The sequence below is a fragment of the Delphinus delphis genome, chromosome 9, assembly GCF_949987515.2.
Source record: "Delphinus delphis chromosome 9, mDelDel1.2, whole genome shotgun sequence".
Lineage (NCBI taxonomy): Eukaryota > Metazoa > Chordata > Mammalia > Artiodactyla > Delphinidae > Delphinus > Delphinus delphis.
The window spans coordinates 64,888,704-64,901,692 of NC_082691.1; the positions used below are offsets into that span (position 1 = coordinate 64,888,704).

The 12,989-nt window shown below is 42.0% G+C and overlaps 2 protein-coding genes across 2 annotated transcripts in view; one reads left to right on the forward strand and one right to left on the reverse strand.

The window, feature by feature from the left end:
• The window catches only part of NPSR1 (neuropeptide S receptor 1), a 132,617-nt gene that overhangs the window by 32,758 nt on the left and 86,870 nt on the right, over window positions 1-12,989 (forward strand). The window lies entirely within an intron of this gene.
• The window catches only part of DPY19L1 (dpy-19 like C-mannosyltransferase 1), a 242,178-nt gene continuing 235,360 nt past the window's right edge, over window positions 6,172-12,989 (reverse strand). Inside the window, exon 27 of the transcript XR_009520648.1 lies at window positions 6,172-6,424. The gene's annotated coding sequence lies outside the window, so the exon portion shown is untranslated. The remainder of the gene's footprint in view (window positions 6,425-12,989) is intronic.

Genomic DNA, 12,989 nt, shown 5'->3' on the forward strand with positions numbered 1-12,989 from the left:
ATTCTTTTCTACTTAATATTACAAAATTTCTCTACCATATGACTCACTCATTCCACTAAAAGTTGCTTGATTGGCTAACATCTGAATAAATGTGCATGCTTTTCATTTAGATTACTCACACAGTGGCTATACAATACCATCATTGTTTCCCACTCTGAGAAGAGATGGTCTATGTTTGTAAAGAAAATCAGTTTCTCTTGAGCAGGAAAAGAAGGTATTGTCCTGTCACTATGGGAATAATTTAACTAAAAGGAATGAACTCTTATCCCAGGAAAACTTTTTCTTCTTTAGAGAAATTGGGTTTCTTTATTGTTCCCTCCGTAAATTGGGTTTCTTTATTGTTCCCTCCGTAAATTGGGTTTCTTTATTGTTCCCTCCGTTTGCTCCACCATTATCACACTGTGTGACCTGGAAAGGGCACTTAACCTCACTAAGTGTTCGTTTTCTCATCTCGAAAATGAAGGAGTTATCTGGATGATATTAAGAGACCAGAAATGATCTGGCTCTAGTAGTCCTGTGCTTCTAATTAGAAATTTCCAGTTGTAGAAATTGAGGGGAATTTTTACATTTTCAGATGTCTGCCAATTAAACAACTTTTGTTATAATGAGTACAGGTCACCTTTATGAATTAGCTCTGTTGCCTAAAAATGGTAATATCTGTCTCCTGGTCCACATAGAACGTGTCCAATGGAATGTAGTAATAATAGTAATAATAATAAGATTGACTCACTCCTCTGCTGCTTGCTACCTCACTGGGCTTCCCAGATCAACACACTACAATTCCTTTTGTGGCTTATTCTTTCATTCCTTCCTCTAGTCATTTAACAAATACTATTAAGCACTTACTACGATGAGGCTTGGTTCTAGGTTACTAAGGACACAGTGGCGTACTTGGTTATTAGTTACAGTTGAAACAATAAAGCAAAAAGGGGGACAATTTTGCTTTTGTCATGCAAAGTTCAGTGACAGAATAAGCTCTGGGCTTGATTTGCTTAGCGATTTAGGAATGCCACCAAGGACCCTGTCTCTGACGTGGTAGGAGGCATCACTCTCAGCCTTGTTCCTCACCCTGGTTGTAGGATGCTGTATTCATTTGCTAGGGTTGCCATAACAATTACCACAGACTGGGTGGCTTAAACAACAGAAATTTTTTTCTCACAGATCTGGAGGCTAGAGGTCCAGGATGACGATGTTGCCAAGTTTGGTTTCTTCTGAGGCCTCTCTCCTTGAAGTGGTGGCCATCTTCTTCTTTTGTCTTCTGTTGACCTATAACAAATAGACTGCCAATTATTTCTCCAGAAAAAAAATAGGGTTTATTCAGGATCAGTAAAGAACTGCCATTCAGGGTGTGCAAGTATGGCAAGCCATGTGCAAGTCCTCTCACAGGAAGGAGAGGAGAACTCTTTTAAAGAGGGGAAAGGGAAGCTGGGAGGGCTATAGGAAACAAAGGGTCCACCGGAGGACTTGAGAGTTCAAACGATAATGGCTTTTCATTGGCTGAGTTGTGCTGACGTTTTCTCATTAGCTGAGCTCTTGCCAGGAGAGAAGAGAAAGTCTTTCTTCTTCCTGTTGGGCTCTGCTGTCTTCATAGGACAGGAGAGCTCCCCCTTCTGGCTTCCTGACTATTTTAATTGAGGTTGCTGTTTATCAATTTTGACACTTCACATGGTCTTTCTTTGAGTGTGTGAATGTCTGTGTCCTAGTCTCCTCTTCTTATAAGGACATTAGTCAGGTGGATTAAGTCCAACCCATATGACCTCATTTTACCTTAATTACCTTTGTAAAGGCCCTATCTCCAAATACTTTCATGTTCTGAAGTACTGGGAATTAGGACTTCAACAAATACATTTTGTCGGGGGTGGGGGTAGGGGGACACAAGTGAACCCATAACGGATGCTTACTAATGACTCCTGGGGAACTCTTGTCCACATGCACAGAGAAAGACTGTGATTTTTAGAAATTTTCTTAGAAATGTAGGAAGCCACCCTTCCCGGCAGTGCTTAGCAAACACGTACATGACCCTCACCAACCTAACTTGAGCTATATGCTCATATATGAACTAATCAGTGTGAACAAGATATGCAATTACTGATGAGCTCACATTGAAGTCAAATGCCCCACTCCTAGGGATTCAGCTTTCCCCAGAGCACACTGGCTGGGATGAGATATTTGAACTAAAAGTTGGGTTCTTACTAAAAGAAGAAGTAGATGTTGGAGAGATAACCTCATTACAAATGGTAGGGGGGGAAAGACAGAGTGCTTAATCCTCAGGAGCTTCTATTCAGGGGAGGGGTCGGGGGGAGATTTTTCTCAGGGCTTCAGGACTGGGGCAGCTGGGCAGTTAATGCCTGGAATCCAGAGCAGGACAGAATATATCTCTACCCAAGAGCTGGGAGCCTTCCAAATATCTTTGAAGATTAAAAACATTAAAACTCTGCCTGAGAAAAGTAAAATTTATGAAGTTATAAAGTTAGCTTATTCGATTCAACTCGGGAACTTACACAGATCATATGAACTGCAATTGTGTTTGTCTCCTGATATTCAGATAGAAGGGTGATTGGTGAGCACAACCCTTCAGGATGTTTACAAATATCATCACTTTCAACTTTATACAGGCTTGTGAGATAAATATTCCCGTTTTCCAGATGAGGACAACAAGGCTCAGAGAGGGTAAGTGGCCTGGCAAAAGTTTTCAAGTGCCTTCTGCCCTGCCCCATAGCCCCTCTGCAGCGTGAGGACGCAAGAATGAGCAACCTGGAGTTGCAGGTGGTCCTTTTCCCCTAAATGGGTTTGAGAGCCACCAGCACCTGTTCAAGGGGTCCTTGTGGTCACACCTTGAGGATCCTCCGAGTAGAGCAACTTAGTATACAGACAGGCACCACAACTCTGTCCTGTGCAACTCTGTCCTTGGCTCAGCAATTATTGGCTCCATTCTAGATGACCTCTGCCAAAAATTTTAACATTAAGAATTGTTGCCTGTTTCTAATTTTAATAATTAATGGAAGTTTTACAACTCTCAGTGACTTTTAACTCAGTTTTCTTTGGCTTACTGTTTCTTGGGCAGTAACAGTGTGATCACTGTTATACAAACAAAGGCTGGACATGATCTATGACCAACTTCTTCCTCCATGGTAATATCATTGCATGCTTCTGAATTCCCCAGCTTTTTGTACAATCGGGTCACTGTCTCAAAATTCGAGCAATCAACACTTGAGTTTAAAACGTGTCCTTGTAGCATACTTTTTAGGCTAATCCAATTCACGATGCTCTGACTTTTGTTGCCAACCGCTTACTTGACACGTCTAAAAATGCCCTTCTTCATGCACAGCTTTCCACACCTCAATTGCTGCCAGCACATCTTTATCGTTGCATAGAACAAACAAGAAGTCATCCTAGACTCCTCTCTTTCTCTCACACCACACATGCAATTCATCAGAAAATCATCTGCCTTAAAAAAAATTCAACCACTTCTTGCCATCTCTATTGCTTCCACTCAGTTCTGAGCTTTCAGCATCTCCTGCATGGATTACTTCAATAGCCTCCTGATAGGTCTTCCTGTTTCTATAGTTGCCTCTTTATAGTCTATGCCAAGGGTGGCAAACTATAGCCCATAAGTCAAACTCTGTCAACTGCCTGTTTTTGTAAATAAAGTTTTATTACAACACAAATAGGCCCATTTGTCTACATATTGTCCATGGCTATTTATGTGCTACAATGGCACAGAAATGAACAGATTTGACAGAGATCATATGGCCCACAAAGCCTAAAATGTTTACTATCTGACCCTTTAAAGAGAAGGTTTTCTTCTCTTTAGGTCCCTGGAATACTCTCAACTTGGCAATCTGAAACGTCCTTTTGAAATAAAAATCAGATCAGGTGATGCCACTGCTCACATCCCTCCTATGACTCCCCAGTTTACCATGAGTAAAATCCAAAAAGCTTTACAAAGACCTTTTAAGGTTACATGATCTGGCTTTTCCATTACCTCTCTGATTTCTTCTACTGCTATCTCCCTCATTCACTCTGCTCCAGCCCAAAGGACTCCTTGCTGTTCTCCCAACATGCCAGGTACAATCTTACCTCAGAACCTTTGCACATGCTGTATCTTCAGCTTAGAGAGCTCTTTCCCCAGATGTCTGCATGGCTCACTCTCTCGTGTTCCTCAAATCTTTGCTCAAATATCAGTTGCTTGTGGGTTTCTAATTAATACAACCCACCAGCCCTAGGTCCCAGAATTCCTGAGACTTCCTTCACACTGTTCTATTTTTCCTTTTTTTTGCATAGCAATTGTTACATTCTACTATGCTATAATTTACTTATGCATTGAGTTTATTGTTTATTGTTTGCCTACACTCCCTAAAATATAGGGCAGGGATTTTTGTTCTATAACAACTTAGAAAAGGACCTGGACACATAGTAGTCATTCAATAAATATTTGTTGAGAAAATGAATGAACAAATGAATAAATGAAAAATGAATATAAAATATTTACAGGTCCTAACATTCTGCTAAGCACTATGGGGGAATACACACACACACACACAAACACACACACACACACACACACACACACACTCCCCAATATGTGACATGTTCCTCTATCTCAAGAATTTATTATCACACACAAAGTTGAAGGAATTTAGGAAAAGTATAATGGAATATAATTAGCACTAAAATGACTAGTATAGGCAACTGTACAGAGTAGATTAGAATAAAAGAGAACAAAGTAGGACAGAGTTGTTTAGGAAGGCTCCTTGAAACACCATGAACCACTCCCAAAAAAGTAGAGAGAATTAAACTCAATTAAACAGTGGGTGGCAGGAGGAGCTCACAGTATTGCATATGAAGGGCACAGCATAAGCAAAGCCAGGGAAGCGAGGAAGAACAATCTTTACCACACCTGTTGCTCAGCAAATTATTAGTCAGCCCTAGCTTAACAATCCAGTGTTGAAGTTTTGATCTTCCTCCATCAATCATCAATCAATCAATCAATCAATCAATGGGACATTGAGGAGCTTGGTCTAATCCACCTAGAGAGTCAGTACAGAGAAAACAGGCTATAGAAGGGAACATGGAGCCCTCTGGAAGACCCCTGGCCAGGTAGTGCTGGAAGAGCACAAGTGCAGGGTATGCCTTTAGTAGAGCTTCTTGGCATCTGCATGTAGGAAATCCTGATGAACATTCACAAAGCTCCAAGCCCCGGACGTAAAAGAAAGGGAAAGAAGGTTTCCATTTAACAGTTAAATTTATTAAACCGATCCATGATGGGAAAAGGCAGAGTCTTCTAGATCCACTGAAATAGTTACTTTGTTACAGATTATTCAGTCATATGCAATCCTCCAAATAGTAATATGATAATATAATATGTAATAATACATGTATATACATTAGATATATACATTATATAATATATATCTATAACTGTATATATAATATATAGAGAAATATATATAATATACAGAGATACAGTTTCTAATACATGCAGATACATTATATCATATATATATGGATATATATTATACCTATATGTCTATATATCATATATCATATATATCCATATATATCTATAGATTCAAAAAGACTGACAATATGAAATTTTTTAATAAAAGGAGAGAAACCATGGAACTAAGTATCTACTACCGACCAAGAGAGAGAAGTACTAAATCAGGTCACTAGTGTAGTGTTCTGTCCTTTGAATCAAGGATACGTCATCAGGCCTCACGATGATTATGTATCCATTCAATTAATCAAAGTTCATGGAGCGTCTATCATGCGCCAGGCTTATGCTAAGTGCCAGGGATTGAGTGGTGAGCAAAACAGACAGTGTGCCAAGCCCTGAGGAACAGAAGTCTCGTGCGGGTGCAGATATTAAACACATACTGGTCTAGGACAGTTTGGAGGGGTCTCCAAGACCAGCCACCAATTCTTTCTCTGATTATATGATCATGAAAACACCTTCTGATGACTACTTAAGTCTCTCGTATAGATTGTTCAGGCAGCTGGGAGGTTTGGGGGAGGTGGCTACAGATTGAAAACCTAATTTCTGAATCTGCCGTGCTGAGGACTAAACCATAGATTTCAAACCACCACAGGAAAGTCACTCTGTGAGCCTCGTGGGGGCACCTTCCTGCTGGCTACATACTCTGCTTTCAAGAGAAATTTTTTCTTGAGCTTTCTTTCTTTTTCCCATTCACATTTTTTCTCACATCTTCTTTTTTCCCCCCTCTAGGTCTTCCCCCTAATAAGCTTGTCTTGACTTACCTTGAGTTCATTTTGTCAGATTGTCTGTTGTTAATTCCATGTCATCACTGCCTCTCTCCAGGTTTTGCTTTGCGTCACAGGGGAGAAGGCTGCATTTCCCAGAATTGTTTTTCCCATTTACTTCCAGGTCACATTCTGCCACTGAGGGGTACAGACATGAAATCTGGAAGATAGTTGAGAAGGAGAAACCACTTTCTCCAGTGGCAGTTCTGCCAGAACACGAGCAGATGGCAAACATGCGATTATCAGCAGCAACTTCTAAGCAAGTTCTTGGAAGTTACCTGATTTCCTGGTGCTTCCGAAGATTCTTGAAGTTTGCAGGCTCCTGGTGAGCCCCTGTAAACCACCTGCTTTGGTGCCACGGGCAAACTAAGGTCATCTGCAGGTGCTTTGTAGCCACTCGGGTGCTTTCTGATTTTATGAACTCAAGCCAAAGCTTCCCTAAGCCCTCTTAAGTCTCATTCCCTTTATCTAAAACCTTTCCTACTTGGATACCTAGAAAGGCTACTTTCTGACCAAACTTGAAAAGTTCAGTAAGTTTGTATGGGAAGGACTATCCCCAGTTATTTTGGCCCTCTCCCCAAGATCCTTAAACTAAATATACAATGGCCTCCCTTCAGGTAGAGAAGAGAAAACAGAGGGAGGAAATGTAAAGTACCTATTTCTAGATTCCACGACTAGTGACTAATGTGCTCTTTGTGCTTCCTATACTGGAGCCTCACAGACTAATCAGAAGCTTGAAAAGAAGTCCTTTAGCCAATAAGAGAAAAACCTTTTTACCTGACCTCATATTGGATAATTGAGAAGCTCTCCTTGGCCTGTGGGTCTTCTTAGTGATGTTTTCAGGATATGGCAAACAGGCTTGCTTGGCTAGGGAACAGGGACTCCATAAAGGAGTCAGTAGGTTTATAAAAATATGATCACCTAGTGGACTCCAAAGCTGGTGGTTCTCAACATCCTGCAGATAATCAACTGCAAGAGCAGTTACAAAAAAAAAAAAAAAAAATATGTCCAGACTCATACCAAAGATTTGATTTAATTGATCTGGAGCCAAACCAAGACGTTAGTAGTTTTTCAAAGTTCTCAGATTATTTTAATATGCAGCCAGGGTTGAGAAACACTAAGAAGATGTCCATGAAATGCTCGGCACAGATCCTGCTCAAGAAATGTTAGCTCTATCCTCTGCTGTCATTGTTGGGAAATCTGAGACTTGAGCCCAGGCTTCTTGGAGGAGTGTCCCTTCCATTTCCCCACAGCAGCCCGGAAGCGTGGATAAGACCATACAACACACTCCTTGGCACTGACTGAACATTCCAGTCAATGGAGACTTTGCAAAAGTACTGATGCCTGGTAATCCTGACCCATTAAATCAGCGCCACTGGGGTGGGACCCACGCATCAGTATTATTATTAATTATTCCACAAACATCGCCACATGATCTGATCTCTATTCCCCCATTATAATTTATTTGTAGCTCTTTATGCCACTTCAGTTACAGCTGCTTGTTTATATCCTCTCTCTCACTGTACTGTGAACCACCTGATGTCAAGGTGGATGTTTTGTTTCGTATTGTTTTTATACATTCTCTTTCCCCTTACGCTCAGAACCCACCAGAGTTCTAACATTTTGTATATATTTAAGTAATATTAATTTAATTAATTGTCTAATGCTGCAGATACCCATCTGAAGCTCTCCCACTTCTCCAATCTACTTTTTCACTTACATTCCCAGCTGTACTTTCTTCTGTTGCTGTTTTATAATATCTTTTCTCACACTGTAGCCAAAATGATCTTTTCAAAATTCAACTCTATCATTGAAGTCTGTTGGTGGGTATGATGGTATATAGACAATGATATAATTAGCATGCATGTGAGTTATAATATTTGGTCTATTTTTGTGTATGTGAGAAGGCACCCACAATTTACAAATGTCCCCAGTGATTCAAAAATGCACCCAAGGTTAAGAATCACTATTCTAGGGGTAGACTGAGGCCAGATTGCAGAAGCATCTGAGATCCAAGACCAACTCTAGGAGTTGGAGTGTAATAAATGCGGGCACTGGGTCATCACTGATGTCTTTGAGCAGAGATGCAGTGGAACCGGAGACGTGTTTAAGTGTATAAGCCAGAATGCAGCATGTGGATATAAGAGAGACTTAATTACTTCTGAGAGGGTCCTTTATTCATTTCTCAAAGGACTTACATAATCATCTCAGTTCTGTTTCCAGTTTCCTTCCTTCTATAATTATTTTTTCCTCCATTCACTTGCCCTGATAGCCTTATACTCATTTGAGCAACTGTCAAAGGGTCACATTTCAGTATATTAATTCCCTTGCTGAATGTTACAGATGAATTCCCATCTGCTAGTTTTATTAAAATATAAATGGGGAAAAAACCCTCTACATTATCTAGGAGATCCATGAGAGCAGCCTGGCTCCATGAGCCGTTGTCTACAGTGGATATGGGTTATGAGCGGTCATGATCCTAAGGACACAGCTCTTTGTTAAAAAGAAGACCAGTCTGGGCAGAGACGGTGCCTCCCTGATCTGTGACTGCCATTGCTGGTCCCCACAGCTAATAGAATTTCAATTGTCAGAGCCATCCTGGAACAATAGACTACAACTATGAATTTAATCATCTAGAAACCAACGACATAGTTTCATTTTTCTGAAAGAATTTGCATCTTTTAAAAGAGTTAGCACAGTCATGGTTTTGCTAGCACAGTCTTGCGATGTAGGGGGCAAATAACCAAAAATATTCCAGAAAGAAGATAAGGTAATGAGGTTAAAATATCAGATGGAGCAGCCTCTGGAACTCCTCCTTTGCAGCCCACCTTCACCCCCACCCCAAATTAAAAATTCTAGAAGAAAAAAACATATATTTTTAAAAATTAATAACTTATCATAAAGGCAGAAGGTGAAACCTTCACGTGCCAGAAATAAAGAGCAAATCCTTAGGCTGGAAGGCTATGGGAGCTGAACCTCTGCAGAATATAGTGGGAATCAAGATGTGATATTTTAGGTGCCGTGCTGTCACAAGTCTGAGACGGTCAAGGCTTCAGGACTCGAGCACGGAACTGGACTGCCTGAATGAAGCCTGGAATTGGGGAAACTGCATCGTCTGTAACTGAGAAATGGAAAATCTCCTCACTGGCTGGGAAGCCAACCATTTGTCCTAGGCCTTGTTTCAGGACCCTCCAGATATGAGAGCCTCAGGAAATAGGATCTCAAACCCACTGTGCACCACACACCAGGCACCAAGTCCACTGGACACCTCTGGAGGACATCTTTCACATAAACAAGGGTCCCCTGTTCTGGTCATTGATTGCTATGTGACAAATAATCCCAAAAGATAGTGGCTTAAAATATCAGTTTACTGCCCCTCATGTTTCTGAGGGTTAGGAAATCAAGCAGGACACAGCAAGGTCCATGACGTGGACTCCATGACGTCTGGGACTTGTCTAGGAATAGCTTGAATGGCGTGGCTGGCATGGTGACGCTCACTGACCACGGGAGCTTAGCAAGGACTGTAAGACAGCTTCCTCAGCTCCTCTTCACATGGGTGTCTCCAGAGCTTCCTTGGAGGGTGGCAGCTGGGTTCCAAGAACACGGGGTAGAAGCTGAAAGGATACCTATGGACCAGGCTTAGAAGTCATGACGTGTCACTTCTGCCAGATTTCATTGACCAGGCACGAGCCACACACCAGCCAGGATTCAAGACGAGACCACACAAGGGTGTGAATAACAGGAAACATGGTTCTTGCCGTGGGAGGCGGGCCGGGAGTGGATTTTTAGAGACTAGTGACATGCTACTGGAATCAGGCAATGTGTCAGTCCTTGGCTGCAGTTGTGGAAATTCCCATGCAAAAGCCAAATAGAAACATGGATCCAGAATAAGACAGTCCAATGGTGCCCTTCAGAAATCATCGTAAAACTCCTCCCATAGAAGGACCTCTTCTCATTAGAGCACCTGCAGGACTGCCTCGGAATTCCCAAAGGTGATAAGTCCCCTGGAAGATGAAGTCAGGTAGGACGTAGGTGCCATTTAGCTGGGATGTGAGCTCCAAGGCTGACGAAGTGGGGATCTGCAGGGTTGTTCACCACCGAAGACCCAGACCCAGTTCCTGATTAGCCTTAGGAGTAAAGCAGAGCTGGGGTCGGGGCTAGATGGGTAGATGGGCTACCAAGTGAATTTAACTATGCATCAAGGAGTGCCACAGAGACCAGGAGTCAAATGAATGAAGATGTGCCATTGTTTTGAAGGACATAAGACCACATGCACGTTTATAAGAAATTTTACTAGGATCACAGACCTCCCATGTCAGCCCAGCATTGATCTCTGAACAGAAGCCCCAGGGTAGCACAATTCACAGTGGAGATGTGTGCTCAGATTAGCACAAATGACAAGTCCTACTGTGTTTCCTCTGTCTGGAAGAAGAGTAACGGAGGACAGCCTATGTGGGGGAGAGCGTGAGAGGAGCATAGCTGTCAAGGTTGTGGCAGGTTCCCTTCTGCCCTGCTGATGCTTCAGCATAGAGTGGAGATCTATGACTGCCTCACAATTCGGACTGCTTGAAAGGCAGCAAAGAAAGAATACCTAATTTAATAAATCAAGAAGCTCAAGCATGGAAAGGCAATGCTATCCCAGGCCAGCATTCCTGTTGGAATAAGCACATGGGAATGTGAATTCAGAAAGTCCTTCTCCCAAGGAAATCCCCTTTTTGGCAGCTAATCCAGCACAAGTGGATTATAAAGTAGCTCATGCAATGAAACGTTTAGAAATGCTTCAGAAAATCATATCATCGGAGCCTCTACCAAGGAATTGTCAGTCAGCCATACAGAATATTCTGTGTGACCTTACCTTAAATGCTTGGCAGAAATATTTCTTCCCTTCTGGATGGGGTCATATAATTCGTTCAAGCCAATGAAATGTGAGCAGAAGTGATTGTGTCACCTCCAGGCTGAAGCCACGAAAAAGTCCCTTTAAGATTACCTTGTCTGGAATGGCCATCATCAAAATATCTACAAACAATAAATACTGGAGAGGGTGTGGAGAAAAGGGAACACTTTTGCACTGTTGGTGGGAATGTAAACTGATACAGCCACTATGGAGAACAGTATGGAGGTTCCTTAAAAAAACTGAAAATAGAACTACCATACGGCCCAGCAATCCCACTACTGGGCATACACCCTGAGAAAACCATAATTCAAAAAGAGTCAGGTACCAAAATGTTCACTGCAGCTCTATTTACAATAGCCAGGACATGGAAGCAACCTAAGTGTCCATCAACAGGTGAATGGATAAAGAAGATGTGGCACATATATACAATGGAATATTACTCAGCCATAAAAAGAAATGAAATTGAGTTATTTGTAGTGAGGTGGATGGACCTAGAGTCTGTCATACAGAGTGAAGTAAGTCAGAAAGAGAAAAACAAATATCGTATGCTAACACATATATATGGAATCTAAAAGAAAAAGAAAAAAATGGCTCTGAAGAACCTAGGGGCAGGACGGGAATAAAGACGCAGACATACAGAATGGACTTGAGGACATGGGGAGGGGAAGGGTAAGCTGGGACAAAGTGAGAGAGTGGCATGGACATATATACATTACCAAATGTAAAATAGATAGCTAGTGGGAAGCAGCCGCATAGCACACGGAGATCAGCTCGGTGATTTGTGACCACCTAGAGGGGTAGGATAAGGAGGGTGGGAGGGAGACACAGAGGGAGGAGATATGGGAATATATGTATAAGTATAGCTGATTCACTTTGTTATAAAGCAGAAACTAACACACCATTGTAAAGCAATTATACTCCAATAAAGATGTTTAAAAAAAAAAAAGATTACCCTTTCTGTCTCTCCACTTGCAATAATGAGTATGGAGGCTGTGTTGACACATCAGGGTCTTTAGAGCAAAGCAGCCTGACTCACTCTGCATTTGGAGGTCGTCTGCTACTGCAGGCAGCATAAGCCTCATCTATGCTGTTACTCTGGAGACCTGGTGGGCTCATTTTGTAACCCTAGAGGTGCCCTGATGCTGGAGCCCTCTCATGGGAGAGCTATTGGTGGGGGCAGCACAGGGGTGGGAAAGCTTGTTGTTCAGCTTGGAGAGGTGTTAGCAGAAGCAATCCTAGGATGTGCCTCCAAGAGAAGAAAGCTGAGTGAAGCCACAGTCAGAATGAGGGAAATAGTATTGGTTAAACTCAAAGAAGGAAGCATAGAAAACCTGGAGAAGGAGTGATGATGTGGTGGCCCCCAGAGTTGAGGTGCCAGGACATGGTATAAATTGTGCTCGGGATTCAGCTGTTCAGGTCTCAGCTTACAAACAGGTAAGACATGCTTCAGTGCCCATTCAGAGAACGTACTTCAGATGAAGGTTGTGCTCTAAATTCTATTAATGGAGAGTCTTGTTACTTGAAGCGTGAGATGATTATAACAAAGGCATCGTCATCCATCCACCACAGAGTAAATGAGCCCATGTATGGTATTTACCAATGTATAAAATGATGACAAACATCACACTCCTCTGGGCACTTTAGCTGGTACCTTGGAAAAGTTGAGCATTGTCACAAAAATGCTGTCTTCCTACATCAATCCTGGCCTGAGAAGAGCAGGAGAGCATACATACTGGCAGCAGGTTGCAGAGACAGTGTTTCTGCTTCAAATCCTTGCTCTCCCACTTTCTATTGGGAGATCTTGCAAGGTGGTTATTTGACTTCTTTCTGC